General features: G+C 44.6%; 1 long non-coding RNA gene across 2 annotated transcripts in view; it reads left to right on the forward strand.

Moving 5' to 3' along the window:
• Positions 1–2925: 2925 nt before the first annotated feature.
• LOC135388947 (uncharacterized) overlaps positions 2926–18015 on the forward strand; it is a 311228-nt gene continuing 296138 nt past the window's right edge. For both annotated transcript variants that reach the window (XR_010421547.1, XR_010421548.1), the window contains exon 1: positions 2926–3201. This is a non-coding gene — a long non-coding RNA (uncharacterized LOC135388947). The remainder of the gene's footprint in view (positions 3202–18015) is intronic.

The raw sequence follows: 18015 nt of genomic DNA on the forward strand, positions 1-18015 counted from the left end.
TTTCAGCAGCGGGTACCTGTCAGTATAGCCTATTTGGGGCTCCTCAAGTACTTACCTGATGTGCAACTGTGGGCCGACGAGCTTCGTAAGCTCCTCAACTTTTTCATAACATCAAAACGAGGTATAGCGTGTCTGCATGAGAGTGGTGAAGATACTCAACTTATCGCAGTTCATGAACGCGCGTAGACCCAGCATTCAGCTAATAGCATTCCAATGCGTGGAATCAACAAAGCAGGACGAGTACGTATATGTGCCAGCCCGAGGGCGCATGAGTGGCACACATATTGCATCGGTACGTCAATAAGCAACGGCAAGCTGACGACGAAACCACAAAAGAAGCACCCTTCCAGTCCAGCGCACTCGCTTTGCTTGCGGGGTGATGTGTCCAGCAGCACAAACATTCTGCGACGGCGTTTCTGTTCTGCCTTCCTGCTTTCTGGATGATTTTTATGTTGCTTTTTATGCCTATTTGTTCAGTGCTTACTGACTGCTTGTGATGACGCATGAATGCACCTCTCACGAGCCGAGCGGAAAACGCTATTCACGGAGCATGAGCGTGTGCGTTCCTGTGTGACTTGTTTGGGGACCGAACGTATGCATTTGTTATTCGCGTTGCGCGTCATGTGACAGCTAGTTGCTGTTTTTCCAAGAAGGTGGGAATAAAAAGAAATTTTGATAACAGGCCCACGCCCTTAAAACAAGATTCACCACATACCACGCTAAAGCCAACCATAGTACAGAGCGACATCTCTATCACTCTCGATTTGTGGAAAGCGCGGGCCATACGCCTTTTTGTGACAATTCACATTTCTGCGTAAGTGTCACAAAAAGGCGTACGTCTCCCGTTTTCAACAAATCGAGAGTGATAGAGATGTCACTCAGACTGATGGTTGGCTAGGAGCGTGCTATGTGGTGAAGTTCATTTTTAAGAGTGCAAGAACGGGGAAAAAAAAAAAAAAAACTACCCGTCCAACCCCATGCACTAGCGCTTTCAAGTATCAGTACAGTGCTTGGGTGCAGTCATCGGTATGTAAAACGGTCACTTTTTCATCCGTTAAGTCAAAGGGGCACTAAAATGCAAAACCAAGTTCACTTCAAATTACGTTACACGCTATGTTAATTTCGTACTTGTTATCACGATTCAAAACTTTGATTCCGTTACGAAGCTACAATCAAAATTACACTGGACTCTTTCTTGCTTCGGCGCCAAGCAGTGAACGTCGCTTTCGCTCGTGCATCGGTGTTTTTATCCCATGTTGCGCGTACACGCGCGTGCCACGCCATGGAGCTGTCCCGGTGAAAAACATAGTGCGCGTTACGAAGCGGACTAGCCTCGCTGTCCGAGAGACGTGAAGATAAATGTTGTCAGTGGAACATTCGCAAGAACTGCTGTGGGCTCCAATTCAGTGAATCGGTACTGAAAAACGCAGCAGTGCGCATCATGCCGCGCATATGGAACACAACGATCGGGCCCGTTCCAATTCCACGCGCCCACGATACGTATGCGCGTGCTTCTCCTGCTGTCTCATTCGATACAGCCAATCATTGCCTCCTGGGGATCCCATTCGTTGCCGTCAAAGACGGCTCTGTTTTCATAGCGTTCTTCTTCTAAACGATAGCTTCGCGTGAACTAATCTTCTTTGAATTGGACTACTTGAAACACTGACTTTCATTTGAGAGCAAGTTGTTTTTGCATTTTAGAGCCCCTTTAACATTTTATTCTGCCGCGAGCTTATGGCCATCTATGTTTGTGTTAATTCTTCATGACCTATGCAGTCTCTCGTTTTACAGCGGCAACCGTTAAGTGCATACTCCAGGGGATAAGCGGATTACTATCTCTCTAGCAGCCACGTGCCGAAAAAAGACGACGTGTAAAACTCGAATGTGTAATCCTCTGCACCATCTCATACCAGGCTGAAAAACGACGAAGTAATACGTAACGGTATGAGGGGGGGGGGGGTATACGTTTATTTCGGAGAGGTCAGGCGGTGGTGCTGGTGAAAGTGGTCGCCGTTGTCGGCCTCACAGAGGTGGGCAACGTCACGACTGACGCCCTGGGGGAATATGCGTCCTAGGCCGACTTCTAAGGGAGCTGTGCAGACATATGTCTGAAAGAGTCTGAAGAAAGCCCAGAAAAAAACCCAGACAGCACAGGGCACAGGTTGCGAATGTGTGATACAGCAGGGTGAGCGTGGTATCTAAAAAGGCCCGGTTCCTCTTATTAAACAAGTGGAAGTCACCGGTTGTGTTGTTCGTATCTTTCTTTGGTGTTGTCTCTGCGCTGCTTCATCCCGTGGGAAGCAGGGGTGCCTACGTAATGCACCCATTTATTTCCCTGCAGTGCAGAACGATTCCTAAGCAGCGCAATGAACTGAAAGTCGAGTGCAATGGGGGTGGACGGTTAGGTGGAAGGCCTTGAAGGGACCCGTGAAACGAAAAACATTGATAAGACGCATACCGTCTATCCCCTTGCAACCGGCCTCGGTGGCTCAGTCGGTAGCGTGTTCGCCTTCTGATCGCGGGTTCGAACCCAGCCGGGGACGCCAGCAACTTGGTGGCAGGGTACAAGTTGCTTAGACCCGCCGTCTTCCGCGAGGGACGTTAAATACGGGGTGCCGTGTGATAAGCTTTCATCGCACGTTAAAGAACCCTCAGGTGGGCAAAAGCAATCCACAGACCGATCGCTGTGGCGTCGCTTATGATCTCAGTTGTCCCCTTGCACTTAAATTAAATTATCCCCTTGCACTCGACTTTCAGTACATTGTGCTGCTTGTGTTGGCATCAACAACCCCGCATCACTCCTATCTCGGAGCGATAAGCACGACCTCGAATTCCCGATATGACGATGACTTGCGCTTTTGGTGAACCTGCAGCAGCGACTCGCCGGCAGGCGGAAGCAGACGGAAGTGACAGACGCCGGCGTCGTTTCGCTTGCAACTAAGGGCGTCTTTGGCACGTGTCTCAGCAGGCACGATAAGACTTGCACTGGAGAAGTGTACTGATTATCAGCGTCCCTCAATTCAATGCGTTGTGTAATTCGTGAGTGTGATCCGGCGTGTCTTTTGTGAGTTCTAAGTGTGTTGTGTGTGCGGTTCTCGAAACAAATGTGGTGCTGTAGAGTCAATGGTGGCAAGAGACCGCCAATGGTTTAGTCGGCCATGTTGTGGAGTGACCCACGTGGAGCAGGTGGACGTCATGACGGTGAGTTGTCCTGTGTATCATACCACTTGTTTCTATAAGGTCGGTCTTTGTTGCTTCGCTGTCATGTTCAAGTAGCAAAGATATAAGCTCGTGTATCTGTGGCCCCACACGTCCAACGGTGTGTGTCTTGAATGAAGTCTTCGGGGGTTCTGTGTAGTACGTACTTATTGCTTTCACAAATTAACCCTTTGTTTTGCACATGGAGCAGAAAGTCGTCAAAATAATACTGGGGAATTTTAAACTTGTTCACTTTCTCTTTGCTCATCGTTATAAAGCTGAACGTATACGCACACCGTTTCACAAAGCAGTGGTGATCGAACATACTATAGATTTTCCCACGCATTCTTATTCGAATGGCAACCATGTTGTTCCACGTGCAATTTTAATTAATTGATTTGCAGTTGCAAATAACCTAAATAGTAAGAGTATGGTTCACTTTTTGTTGTAAGAGAGTTTCGGCATATGGTATTCCAGAGCTTCGGGGCTCCGAAGACCTTAAGGAGACGTCAAAAAGAATTTTTGGCATTGAATATCCGAGGGCCACAAAGGAACAAGGGGCCGTCATACGCATTGCACAAAACACCGTTGGCGTTGTGGGCATGCGCAGTGAGGATGTCATATTTCTTTGCGACTCCACTAACAATCCTTTGTCGAGAAATTTGAATTTTATTCATCTTTCCTTCTTTCTGCCCCTGGCGTCGTAAGAAGATGTAACCCAAGCCTCCCTTTGTGGTCTCCTTGTGACGAGTTACAGAAATAACAAGATCATCAGTTCAGTTATTGGATGTACGTCCTTTATCTCGTCGTAAAACGCCTGCTGTAAAGACGGTACGGACTGCAGTAATTGAGTTAGATGGCACAAAGAACAAAGACAGAAGATCGTCTTAAAGCTGTAAAAACGGGGAAGAAAGCGAGAGCTCAAAAGACGAAGGAGAAAATTACAGTGGCTGTCTGTAGCTGGCACCTTCTCTGTTTGCAGTGCACATTCTGCAAATTGTCTGGAGTTTCGCCACAGGCGACCAGAAAGGATTGTTCTGTTTCCCACATTACGAACACGCTTCGTGTTTGCTTTGTCTGCGTTGGGCAAATCCCTAGAATTGCGCAGCGAGGTTACCGACCGTTACATTGTGTAAATATTTACGACCCGTACAAATTATTTTACAATAAAAGAACTGATTCCAGGCTTGTGTCATACTGCAAATGCTAACGGGGAACAACTTTGATCCTGAACGAACGGTAGCAAAAGCTAAAGGTAACGAATAGGAATATTTCTGTTGCAGCAGTTTGCGCGCCTGACGTCACACTCTAGCGGTGGCGCTGGAGTCAGCAGATCGTCTGCTTGGTGTGGGCAAAACAGCAATCAGTTGGAGTGATCGTTTTCGTGCAAAGCGGGCAAAGCCGCGTGTCCTTCAGGTACAAAACCCGATGGGGAAAGGGTGGCGATAACACTTTTCGTCAGTTTCCGCGCAACGCGGAACAAAGAAATCGAATTATTATCCAGAAAATTATTCGAGTATTGTGGGAAGGAGACAGTCGAGAGCGGTGTAGCAGTGCAACATGTCCGATATCGCACTTGCGGAAAGCATTCGCACGCGGCGTTCAGTGTGTTTTTGCATACTGTGAGGAAGATGTCATCTGGAATCACAGAAATAACAAATCAGCAAGGAACAATAGCATTTACGTATTTGTTATTTATCATAGTGATTTTAATATTAGAAGTTTTTTGGAAGACTGCATCTTCTAGGTATCTTCTGTTCGGTCGTATACAATCAGATTCGCAAAGGAGAACACCTCTGCTCAGGTGCCAATGAAGAAAGGCTCTGATTAAATTTGATGAAGATGCTTCGTACCAGGATGTAGCTTGGTGGGCAGACAACAACAACAACAACTGTGAAATATTGGCCATCTAAGATTGTTTGTCGCATGCGCGTGCTCGCGAAAACATGATATAACTGCGCGGCTCTCCAAACTCCGCCTTGCCCTTCTTGCCGAAAGGTCAAATGCAGGGTAACTTTAAGACATGAGTCAGTATCTTGCGTATTTGGGAGTATTTATAAAGTATTTACAAATATAAATATCGAAAATTTGTAATTAAATATAATTCTAAATGCAGTTTTAAGTCTGTATTGAAATTCAAAAGATAAATACATTGATTTATATTTTAAATACTATTTTAATTACAATGTATTTAAATACTGCCCATCGCGGGAATATAGCGCATCAGAGCTGGCAGAATTTTATGCGCAACAGTGCGCGAAAAGCGTCATCCAACCTTCTCAGCCCAGGATATAAGAGCCGCTCTTGAAAAGTATTAATTTTGAGAAAGATACAAAAACGCGTTAAACAACCCAACAGACCGCGAAAGCGGTCAAAGCAATTTGAGCTATAAAGGGGACATTCTGTGTGTCACGAATGGCAAGTCAAACTTAGGGGTGAATGGACCTTGGGTCACTGCCACGACGCTTTCGATAATCTTTCTATGGCATAACGGATGCTGACTGAGAGCAACGACCAGAGATTCTAGCATAGAAGGAAGGATGGAGAGTGTATTGAGACGGAGAAAGACTTAAAAAAACGGCAACCTGGGTGATAAACTCTGCACTATATACAACGCACGAGCGCTAGAAAAATACAGCACAACACGGGTGTGCCGTCTTATATTTTTTCTTGTGCCAACGCTTAGGTTTTTTATATTACGAGAGGAAGACCCATAGAAGGAAGACAAGAGTTGTCCGAGAGTGTGTTGGGTTGCATTGTATGCGAAGAGAAGATCACTAATGGCTGCACTTGGTAAAGGAAGTACGTAGCTTGTCACCGATGATCCGTACAAATTGTCATGAGGATGACAAGCGGTCCCTGCGGAGGGCCCTGACCTCTCTAATGTCCAGCCAGTTGATGAATGCTACTCAGTGGTGCAGCGAAGTAGGTCGATGACCGAAACTTGGTTTGTGGTTTGTACGGACCATTATGTTGCGGATTAATAATGCATCTATAGAAAGAAGGGAAAGGAAGCAGGCAAGCTGGTATAGACTTGGGGAGATATAGAGAATTTGTCGTCCGTCCTTTTTGATCCGTGTCTCTCGGTCCCCTACCATGTGAATGATAATGCATCGTCATACGCCACTCCCGAAAAGTACCCCTGAAGTGGTCAAGTGGAAATATGAATATCAGAACGCTATGTAAGTCTTATTAGCACGGCAATACGGTAGTTCTATACTCAGACTACAAGGATATCGGAATATGTACAAACGCAGCGCTATCTCCTTATTCGCATTCTTATTTTTTGCAAGCTGTCCTTCGTTTTCTTTCTTTTTTTGCCAAAGCGTAAGCGGGCACTTTGGCCGGCTAACTTTTCCTTTCATTTTTTTTTTGTAAATAAACATATACCCTGTACCCCCTGTCCCCGAAGCGACTGGGCTATTGGGGCTTCTTAGAAAGCAAGTGAGGCAATGACTCCAGAATGAGCTATGAAGCAACACATATTTTATTCGTCGGCCATCGTGAGATGGGTATATCCTACATGAAAAGAACACGACAGACATTGAAACATAAATATTGCCGTGTAGAGTAATGGGCTTATGGCACAGCGGCAAGATATGGCACATCAAAGCACACAAATGTTCACACATGTGCGGCGATTAAAAATAATGACACAGTGCTCTCAATGTACACAATGGCTGTACATGAAATGTCATGGTTGTACTACAAAGAGTCAATGAAAAATATACAAGACGGATAATATAATAAGCGATGCCGTGTAGCGGGCGTCAAAGACGGTGGCATACCAAAGCAACGATCGCATGGTGTAGATGATCACAGGATGTCAGGCGAAAATTTCTTCGAGAAGATCACAGGGCAACAACCAACGGGCCTCTGGGAATTCCACGAACGGATCCGGCGCTACCCGCAGGGTCTCGGCATCACAGTCTTCCTGCTCGACCTGAACTGGTTCCGGAGCGGGCGCTGGCACCAGCGCGGCAGCAGGAACAGGAGATGCGGCCTTAAACTCTGCTGCTTGGGGAGCATCGGGCTCAGGTCGGGACAGGAGCCTCTGAGCTGCCATACGAGGAGGGATGTCTGTGGCGTCGGAAGCCGTGGGCTTCCTCCCCAAGACTGGACGGCCACGACGCCGACGTGGTCTCACGGCTCCAACTCCAGGACTGATAAACCTACACCTCCTGCACAAAGACGTTAGGGGCTCCCGAAGGCTGCGGAACAGGGTCTCTAACATCATCAAGATCGACCGGTCAGATGTACTCAGGCAGTCGGTGCAAATGCAGTCTGCAACAGCTTTGCAGGCATTCCAGAAGACGGCGTACTTCCGCGGGACGTCAACAGCTTCCGCGACAAACGACGGGAGACAATCTTCGAAGGTTCTGGGATCGCGCACTGCACAACGAAGTTCGTGCACCATCAGAAAGAAATCGTAGATTCTTTCGAAGACACCCATCATGACTTCTCGCTTAGACAGCGTGGCAATCCTGGTGTGGCAGTTCTTCAGGAACCGAACGATGTCCCAAATGAGATTGTTGAGCAGGTTTACTTGAAGCCTTGTGGTGTTCCGGAAAGTCTGAGGCGGCGCAGAAGGGAACGAAGGATGGGTGACTTGTGGAGTGCCACCGGGAGGGCAGTCCTGTTCCCTGGATTCTTCGTCGGTGGGAGTGCTGCCGCTGGATGATGACCTGTAATTCTGATGCGGTCCAGGAAAAACTGGCAGCATGTAACGGCCATCAGGGACGTCGACTGGGTAGTTCTGGACGTCAAAAGTTGAACACCACCCAGACGCATCCACATAGACAGCCTGGTTTCCCAAGTACCGGGGTACGGGTACTGTATACAAGACTTGCGAGATTGGATACTGTAACGAGACAAAAATATCAGGTAAGCGTAATGCCGCGGTAAGATTGCCGTAACCGACATCACCACATGCACGTGCAAACTATTAGGTAGGACGTTAGGACACGACGGAAATTTACGAAAAAGCAATTAATCTAAAACGATATTTGCGGCATAGTTAATATAGCAGGGAAAAGGAACAGGGCTTTAATAGCGGTACACTTCAGTTAGACCCAGTGCAGTAGGACATTTGGCAACACGTCATATCTTGGGTGCGCTCAAAAACCATAGAACATGGCCCTAATGCGAAAGCAACGTAGCACAACAAGTGAAAACACTCAAAAGAAATACGTCTAAAGTCAAATGACAGTTGAGACCTTCGACGCTAGAAATAAAGCAAACGAAGTCAACTTACCGCTGCCATCATACCAGGGCCCATTGGCTGCCGCGCACTCGTAGTCTGTCCAGAGCTGCTGAAGATCTGTGGTCTCGTCTTGAGTGACCGACTTTTAAGGCCACAAGTGGACTACTGTGACGTCACTCAGGTATACGTGTCCAATCACAATCCTAGACTCCCGAACTTACCCTTTCCCGTTTACTGCCAACTCTGGTCTCAACCTCGTGTGACTCATCGGGGTCACAAAGGTGCATCCCATGGCCCTGCCACTGGTACATACTCACAGTGGTTCGTCTTCAACAATGTATTGTGATTTGCAAGACTCGTGAATGCATAACCCCATGTGGAGCAATGGCACCTGGAGAATGTGGACGGACTGGCATGCACAAATGCTCCACACCTCTCGTCCACACGCTTTGGTGTCGTCAGAAGTATTTGCCATCTCCTACAGTGAACAATGAACAATATTTATTTATTTATCTATTTATTACAGAACAAAGTGGGGGGGGGGTATATACTTATGAAGAACAGAGGAAAGAAAGGAAAGGTTTCATGCATGGCGTGGATACACATTACGGATACGCAGACATCTGTAGCTCTTCATGGCCACGTGTTGACACAACAGTAACAACTAAAACTAATTTAACAGCACGATATGGCTATGTACATTATTTAAGTAATCTTCACACGTAACGCGGGGGATATATTTATTATAGAACAAAGAAGAAGAAAAAAGGCGCAAAGGCGTGTGTGTGGCAACATGCTGCGCGTGATGCAGGGCATAGGGCTTCGGATATCCGGGAGCACCGCCACCTCGGAACAAAGACCAGGAATACTTTTGCTACCTATGTTCAATAAATAGAATCGAATTATTAATTAATTACAACTAATGTCTTCATTAATTACAATTAATATTTTTTTAGTAAATAGAACCGCTCGATGGTTTCTTCCACGGTGACGCAAAATACCGTATGTGTTCGTCATTATTACTGCTGCTGCATTCTGATGCTAAGACGTTAATTGGGTCGACTACGAGTCAATGGTTGAAAGCTTTTGTTTTGCTCAACTTTTAATTTCTTGATGGATGTTCGATGAACTACAACCAAGACAACTTTCGTAACCGTCTAACTTAGAACAATTCGAGATATTCGATAAGTATACTATAGCGTGCACATGTATAACCGGAACTTGAAAATAATGGGGGAGGGGGTGATATATTTATTAGAAGAGAAAGAAAAGGAAAAAAAAAAAACTGGAAAGGTGTCGGCTTGCTGTTCCTAATTTACATAATGAGAAAAGTAATGAGAAATATCGGATGATAAGGTCAGTCGATGCATAGCGCATAATGGCGTCAAGCCGTTGGTGTCAACAGTAACCATAGTTTCGTGCGTCGATTGTGACCACTATTTGTCTCTAAAGGCGCTTGCCGGTCGGCATACTGAGGTCGATGTTTTCTCGCGATCTCAGATCACACATCCCGGATATATTATCTAAACGAACTGGTCGTATCTATATCGTGCGGCCGAACCAAGGCGAGGGGCGAGAGGCTGCCCCTCTTATAATTAATAAGGCTCACTGCCTGTCTTATAACGCGCACTGCCTTTTCATGACGTTTTTTAATATGCACAACGCGAGCGCGGTAGCCTCCGCGATGTGTCCTGTCTCCCTTGTCTTTCAATCCGTGTTTTTTTTTTTTTTTTTTTTTTGCTGTTGGTTACGGTTAATATGTACCAACTTACCCCAGCATACCACTGTTTCGATCCTCCGGAAAATCCGACAATCGATTATCATAACAAGCCGCTCATGAGTTTTAATTTGGTGCAGCAGAAACCTAATTCGGAGGTTTCGACGGCGCTTAATTAAGTGGTTTAACCTGAATGGCAGTAACATCAGCAATGATCATTTTCTGGCGCAGGGGAGCGTGAACAAGAGACAGTCTTCTCACAATAAGCAAATTCGCAGAAATATTTGTGGCTTTGCGCTTGTATCAAGGTGGCGTTGATCGCAGAGCGTTTAATATATGATGTAACATTCACGTGGGTATTCGTATTCCTTTACCAGTATCGCGCGTGTATATTTTGATGTTGATAATGGCGAAAAAACAAATAATAGGGAGAGATTGAATTCGTCGCACGACTTATTCGGTCACTCCCATAAACAGATCCCCCCCCCCCGACACACACACACAAAGGAAAAAGAAAAACCTGCCATTTTCACCATAACTATCGGCCAAAGTTACTAAAAGAATGTTACATCTAGGTTACTAATGGCGAACTCGTGCGAATCATCCATCAGAAAGTCTTATCAGCCCGATCAGAAAGACTTATCGTGAGGGAGTACAACGTGGGGTTAAAAGCACTTCACCAAAAACAAACGAAGAGATTTCCATGGCCATGCATGCGTTGCGCTTAGAACATCTATCTATACTGACTATAGTGGATATATCGCGGGGAATAACGTTAATAGAGAGTTTTAGTGTATCGTACGCTATCGCCTTTGCGTACGTAGGGGATAGCGTAGTGGTTCTGCGCAGTGCGCGAAGCTCTCTTTATGTTTTGCGCGTGCGCATAACCACCAATGCTATTCCTTACGTACGCAAAGGCGATAGCGTACGATCCACTAAAACTCACTATTCATCGGTACATAAGTTTACCACAGTATCGCTTAAACAAGACCGCCTGACGTTCAGCGGTTTCGAATGTGCATAATGCCAAGTGGTGTGTATGGTTCTTTCCCATGGGTGGACTTTCAACAAGAGTGACAGAAAAGCTGTTCATGTCGCCGATGAAAAGTGGTATTTCGTAATGGTAATTCGTTTTTGGAGGTAAATATTATTATTCTTTTGATTTAACGGAAGGCACAGAAGACACAAACGGACATCATGTCAAGTTTTAACCAACCTGCTATACACCTTCTAGCATTCTTACCAAGTATTATTGTGTTTAGTGAACGTCAGAACATGATAGTGTCACGGTTACAACGCTGTACACTGCTTCTCAATAATAGAGTGATTATTGTTTTCAAAGAGCTGTGGCGCACTGGTTTGTTAAACATGAAATTGCGCTTAGAAAAATTTATCAGCCGTCACACATCAGACAGGACTGACAGAACAGATGGAAACATGTACACCCATAAGTCCCTGCATTGCTTGGGTATAAAGTCATACTTTTTGTGGAAGCAAAATAATTCCATTGTAGCAAGTGGACAGGGAGGGGGGGGGGGGGGGGTCCAGGAATTCATAAACGTGGGTGACCTCTTCAGCGTCATCGGGCGATGAGGGCGCACTGTTGACACAGTTTTGTAGGTCACCGACTGCTTAGCTAAGGAGAAAGTTTGGGGGGATTAGGAGTGTACTAAAATGTCAGGTGCTACCTATTGTACTTGGTCTAGGCGTTGTCTCCCTGAGAAGAATGAATAACCTAAGAATTGAGAAGTCCAGAGGACTTCATTTCAGTAAGTGCTGCTACCGGGCAGTGAGGAGGGTTTTGCAGCACACGTTATCATTTTTTTTTTCCCGGCTGAAAAACGAAAACGTTGCGACGGCGCTGATGACGTTGTCAAGTTTTATGGGCACGCTTGGAAATAATCGAAATTTTTTCTTCTTCCTGTAATCAAATGTGTTGTGGACTGGTGGGTGGGTGGGGTTGGGGAGGTTTAATGTGTTTATTATAAAGAAAAGAGAGAAAGAAATGAAGGAAAGGTGGTGCATATGTGGGCTTCGGATGGAACTACGCACCAGAATAAATCCAATTAATTTTTTTCAATTCAATTTATTGACACCGAAAGATCCCTGTAGAGGGCTTTATTAAAATGGCGCTTAACTGAACTGTTCCTTCGGAAACTTTTGCCCAATGCCAATAAGGTAACGTGCTTCTTTTATGCAGATACGAATGCACCACGTGGCTGTACTCAAACAAAATAGTGCGTCATTTCCCACTGTTTTAGTCATCCTACCATTGCTTCAATAATAATAATAATGATAACAATAATAATAATTTATTCCGCTAAGTTTGATGCACTGACAGGATGGCATTATGCAGGAATTTGACCTTGTCTCGAGGAAAGCTGGGGAATCGTTAGGTTTTCGACTACCACGAGCTGGACTCTACAGATTATTTCTACGCTTGTGTTGTTGCAATGCAGTCAGCTCTTTGCGTATATGCGACCTGAGTGCCTTCTACCGAATCGCGCTGCTTTTCGCTGCTTGATACCCCCATACACTTTTTTCTTTGCAAGATTTCCTAATTCCTTGCTACTGAATTCCTCCTTGCCACGCATGGCGTCACATCTCTCAGAAAATGTTCTTGGCTACTTGTACTATTTTCCCCATTGCTTGCTTCATGGATGTTAGTACGTCGATCTTAGCCGTATGTGTCAGCTTAGAGTGACTCTATGTCAGCTAAGGCGTCAATCATTTGGGAGATCTTTGTTAGTTGCTCACCCATATATTGACTTTTTTTTTGCTTTTTCGCGTGTGCAGATTTCACCTTTCTCTTGGCAGTTTTACACTTCCATGCCTAGTTTGCGCTCTTGGAACATTTTTTTTTTTTTTTTTTCATTTTAAGAGTGCCTCCGCTCTGTTATGGTGTTCCTGTTCATACGCAGCACAAATAAACTGAAGGAGGTTAAAACGGACGGGAAGAGGGTATTCGACGACCAGAGGCATTGCAAATATGATTTTTAAATTCCGTGTTAGCGCCCCGAGGCAACTGTGTCTACGAGCGGGGTACAGACGTGGACAGATGGAGAGAGGACAGCAGGAAGGACAAATATGATATGAGCGCCGGAGCTACATGACGTGGAGAAATGCGATGTTTCAACTATACAGATGTGTACGACCATGATAGCATGGGAGGCAGTAGCAGTCTCTCAGGGATTCGTTAGTGCAGTGTCTTACCTGCTACCATATTAACGTGGTACCGCTACCCGCTAATCCACACACAAAAAAAAGAAAGAAAGAAAAAAAAGGTGCAATACTATAGTGTCACAACCAATTTGAAAAAGTATCGCGACACCGCTACCAAATGAAAGCATATACCAAGCCGCCACCGTACCCGTCTCTTAGACAAGAGCTTAGAGGCATCTCGTCCCCGAAGGTGTCTAAAGACGTCGCAATATTTATGTGCCCTCGCCTGGCCAGGGGGAGGGGGAGGGTGTTATATAGAGGTATATTAAAGCTAAAAAAATGGAAAGGTAAGCGAGACAGAGGTCGGTTTGCTATTCAAAAAAAGTAAAAAGAGGGGAAAAGCGAAAAGAAGGAAAAGGAAAAAAAAAAAAAAGAAAAGAAAAGGGGAGACAGAAGAAAAAATGGCCAGCATGCATGCAGCATAAAGTACATTACTAGCCGAGATGTATTATTTCACATTGAGCTTGACCTTGAGATGATTTGTTTTTAAGGCATAATTTAATGCACATAGCGTGTATGTGCATTTAATAATTTTCACGTCAGAATGTTTCAAACAGAAGACTGTTTTTCTGCAATAACAGTACATTTCGTATACGAGATATCCGCGGAGACCTCCTTTGCCGCCTGCTACTGTCGACGGATTGATAGACTTTCGCTGCGACTAACCTCTTTTCTCCCTTTCTTTTTTCTTTTTCAATAAACATATCCCCCTCCCCCCCACTGCCCACTGTCCTCCACTCCTTCATGCTGTCCTCTCTCCATCTGTCCTCATCTGTACGCCGCTCATGGCCACAATTGCTTCGTGGCGCTAACACGAAAGCAAAAAAAAAAAAAAACAATAAACACATCCTCCCCTGCGATGAAGTAAAGCACCTGCTATGTTAAGCGGTGACTCATCGAGTCGTCAATAAGTAGCTATAAAATGTCGTAGAAAGATCAAAAGAATGGCGTAATGTTTGCTCATGCTTTCGCCAACGCATCCGAGAGCAGAGTTGTACACGTTACTCGGAAAAAGTAATTGATTACAATTACTGTTACGACTGCGCGAAAAGTAATCCTTTACCGTTACAAATTACTTCACCAAAAATGTAATACGTTACCGATTAAAAATGTAACGAGTTACTTTTTCCGTTACTTTTAAATTGTGGGCCACAGCAAAAGCCAACAAGCCTGCAGTGAATGCAACTATGCAGCTCTTGTTGCAAATTCTAAAATGAGACACCAACATATGTGGTAAGTAAAATTCACAAATACATTTGAAAGCAACATACAAAACACATACACGCGTTTATTACAGATTTGTTTGCTGAAAAGGGTTGCCATCGTTGAAAGAAGGTTAAAAAAGTAATCGATTACTCAGTAATTGATAACCGAAAATTGTAATCAGATTACTTGGAAAATTACTTGCTCACAAAATTAATTGATTACGTTAAAAATTACTGAAAAAAGTAATTGATTACTAGCAACGCAATTACTAGTAACGCGTTACGTACAACTCTGTCGGAGAGGAATGGACAGCGTTCTGAGCGCTGTTGGGACACTGCACCATAGGTTCCATTCTTCCGCGCGAATACTTTGTGAGTCATGAACAACAATAACAAATACATGGAGTGGTGAAAAATTAGGAGATTTGCCAAATAGGCTTCGGCTTCACATTTCCATAGCTTCACTGCGTTAGCGTCTCTAAAATTGAAGTTGTTGCTTGTACATTGTGAAATAATTCCACTTCAACAGACAGATGTTGAACTGCTGTCGATGTCAGACAGCGCCAGATCAATAAGAGCTCTTCAATGTCAACGGCCTTCCTAGTATCAATGTTACCGGTTCAGTAGCCACGTGGCTGCAGGCGACGGTGTTACGTGACTAAGCGGGGATTGAGATGTCAGGTATTCTTACTTGTACATCTCCCTTATCACAGTAGCATAGTTGTCTCCCGACGTCAAGCCAGGAATTCTCATTATCTTTGTGTCCCAGGAAGCAAGGAAGCCATTGACCTGTAATGTGAACTTCTGAAGACCTGTGAGGGGGGGGGGGGGGGGCAGTTGAGCACACGTAGGTTGTACGCTATGTTGTCCTCCTCATCTCTATATGGTTTAATTGTACAGCACCCCAGTTTTATCTCTGCAAAAGGAACTTGCAGAGTTCATAATATAATATCTGCGTCATTCATAATATATGCCGACGACACTCTCATTTCGTGGTAGAACCCCCCCCCCCCCCCCACACACACACACAGATGATGATATCACTTGTACATTGCGTAAACGTTGTTTTATATACAGAAAATTTATTACAGAAAACATGCATAAATGGAACAAATGTCATTCATTTGAAATTAACTTGAGTAAAACAAAGGCTGTTCTTTTTTTTCCACGACAGGTAAATTAATGATTATGAATGGGGAAATTCGCCAAGGCGGGTACAGCTTGGGACAAAAGTTTACAAGGAACACCGGGGTGTCACATTTCTCCCTTGGAACGAAACACCATAAGGAAACAGGAGCGGACATGCATACTACGAGATGGATAGAATAGGCGGTCACCCGTTTCTTATTCGATCTCTTCCTGACAGCTTGCAGGAGACCGCTCGGATGAACAAATACGCCGATGCCGTGTTCCGTAAACTTTTGTCCCAAGCTGTACCAACACCACATACTGGCCATTTAGTTCTTGGTTGCTATGTAGACACGATCAAAATCCTCGGTGGGTATAGTCACAAACACATGTCATGGGATACGTTAAACCAGTAATCAATAATGCATGAAATATTATTTCAGTAAAATCAAACCCCGGAGTTTGATTTTGCTTTGAGTTACTTTGTAATTGACTTTCGATGTGAATAATTTATTGCATATGTGGCCACATATACAATAAATTATTCCTATCGAAACTCAATTATTATTTTTGTTGTGTGGGGCAGCACGAACGTGACAAGCTTACATCAACTGCACGTCCTTCAAAACTAAGTACTTCGTCGTATAGCGGCCGCCCGGATTTTAATCGTATGCACAATCTTTACTCGTATTTTTTGCGATACATTCTATGACATAACGTTATAAACACTTCAGCACCCTTAAACTTGTACACACACGTGTACGCTTCACAACCTTCAGGGAAACGGAACATCCCTTTTTCATGCAACACTTCAATTTTCCACTGAACGCATGTTCGAATAGAATAGAACAGAAGTAGAAAGAAAAAAGTGGAAACGTAGATCGCACTGGTTCCATGACGCTTGATCTGTGAAAGCACTGAATGATTTAAAAGATTGCTTTAGCACGTATGTCCTTGGGGTAGTTCGCCAGGGCACACAGCGCATGTTGTTGGTGCTGCTTTGGCCAGCTTCCCGGTACCTTCTCAACACTAAAAAGTCCGTTGCCAAGTTTTGCAAGGGCGTTCTCCAGTGTTTGTCGACTAGTGTCGAAGCAGCCGCAGGTGACCAGCACGTGGTCCGTGTTCTCCACACGTCCGCAAGTTGGGCAGTTCGGCGATCCAACGACACCTATCTTATGAAGGAATGCTGCTGCTAACGGGACGTTGAGCCGCAGGCAATGGATAAGGCATTCTACCCCCAAGCAGCACAATGTACTGAAAGTCAAGTGCAATAGGGGTGGACGGTATGTGTCTTATCAAAGTTCTTTAGTTTCACCGCGGTCCCAAAGAGTATTGAGGGACCGTGGTTTCACGAGTCTCTTCAAGGCCTTCCACCTACCCGTCCACCCCTATTGCACTCGACTTTCAGTACATTGTGCTGCTTGGGCCGGCTTTGGCATGTTACTATCATAGTATAAACATGTGTTATATAAAGAGTCACATAACAGGGTCACATAAACAGTTGTCATATTCATTACAGTAATCAATACAAAGCGTGAACTAAACAAAATTCTTTCTCGCGAGACAGTGATATATTTGTTCTGCTTTCTGGGTTGTCACCTGCATGTTTTCCATTATTCCAGATTTTCGATATCTGTCTGCCACGAAGTGTGATGTTACCAATTATATGCCTTTAAGTGTTGTGAAATGGTAATTGATATACATCGCCCCAAAGTGAAATGGTTTCCTTTTCTTTTTCATTTTTATGCCGATTATATGCATGTACAACTCGCATCAGAATTAGCTTGAACGCCATTCCGGCCTGCGGACCCTGGCGGTGCTTAGTTGAAATAACGGCGGAGAGTGTTTTGGTAATCTATTTACAGTTAGAGGGGGCAACCCTCGATATGAAGGCGTTGTTTTCTGCTAGGCGCTGCGAGGGTGGATCTCTTCCCTCTTCACAGGCTGGAGCGGCATTCAAGTTAAGTTTGGCGCGAGCCGTATGTCTAAACAGGAAGTATAACAATTTCTCATGTGTGCCTGTACAAGGGGCTCGAGTTCCAGAATATATTATATAGAATATATTATTCTTATATTGCATGCGTATATTATTCCGTATATACGTTTCGCCACAACATAGGGTCATCCAGGTTAGTATTCCTGTTTAATATAAATTATATAGCAAGGTAAAACCCTTACTAAACTAACAAGCGTGCACAAGGTGCTATAATGTTACATTTAAAATATGGTACTAAACACTGAAAGCATAATATAATTAAAATGCGGTACAAGCTAGTACCGTATTTTCCAGTGTATAACGCGCACAGCAATGTTGCTACAGGCTTCTGTACTGACACCAGTAT

The sequence above is a fragment of the Ornithodoros turicata genome, chromosome 3 (assembly GCF_037126465.1).
Source record: "Ornithodoros turicata isolate Travis chromosome 3, ASM3712646v1, whole genome shotgun sequence".
Lineage (NCBI taxonomy): Eukaryota > Metazoa > Arthropoda > Arachnida > Ixodida > Argasidae > Ornithodoros > Ornithodoros turicata.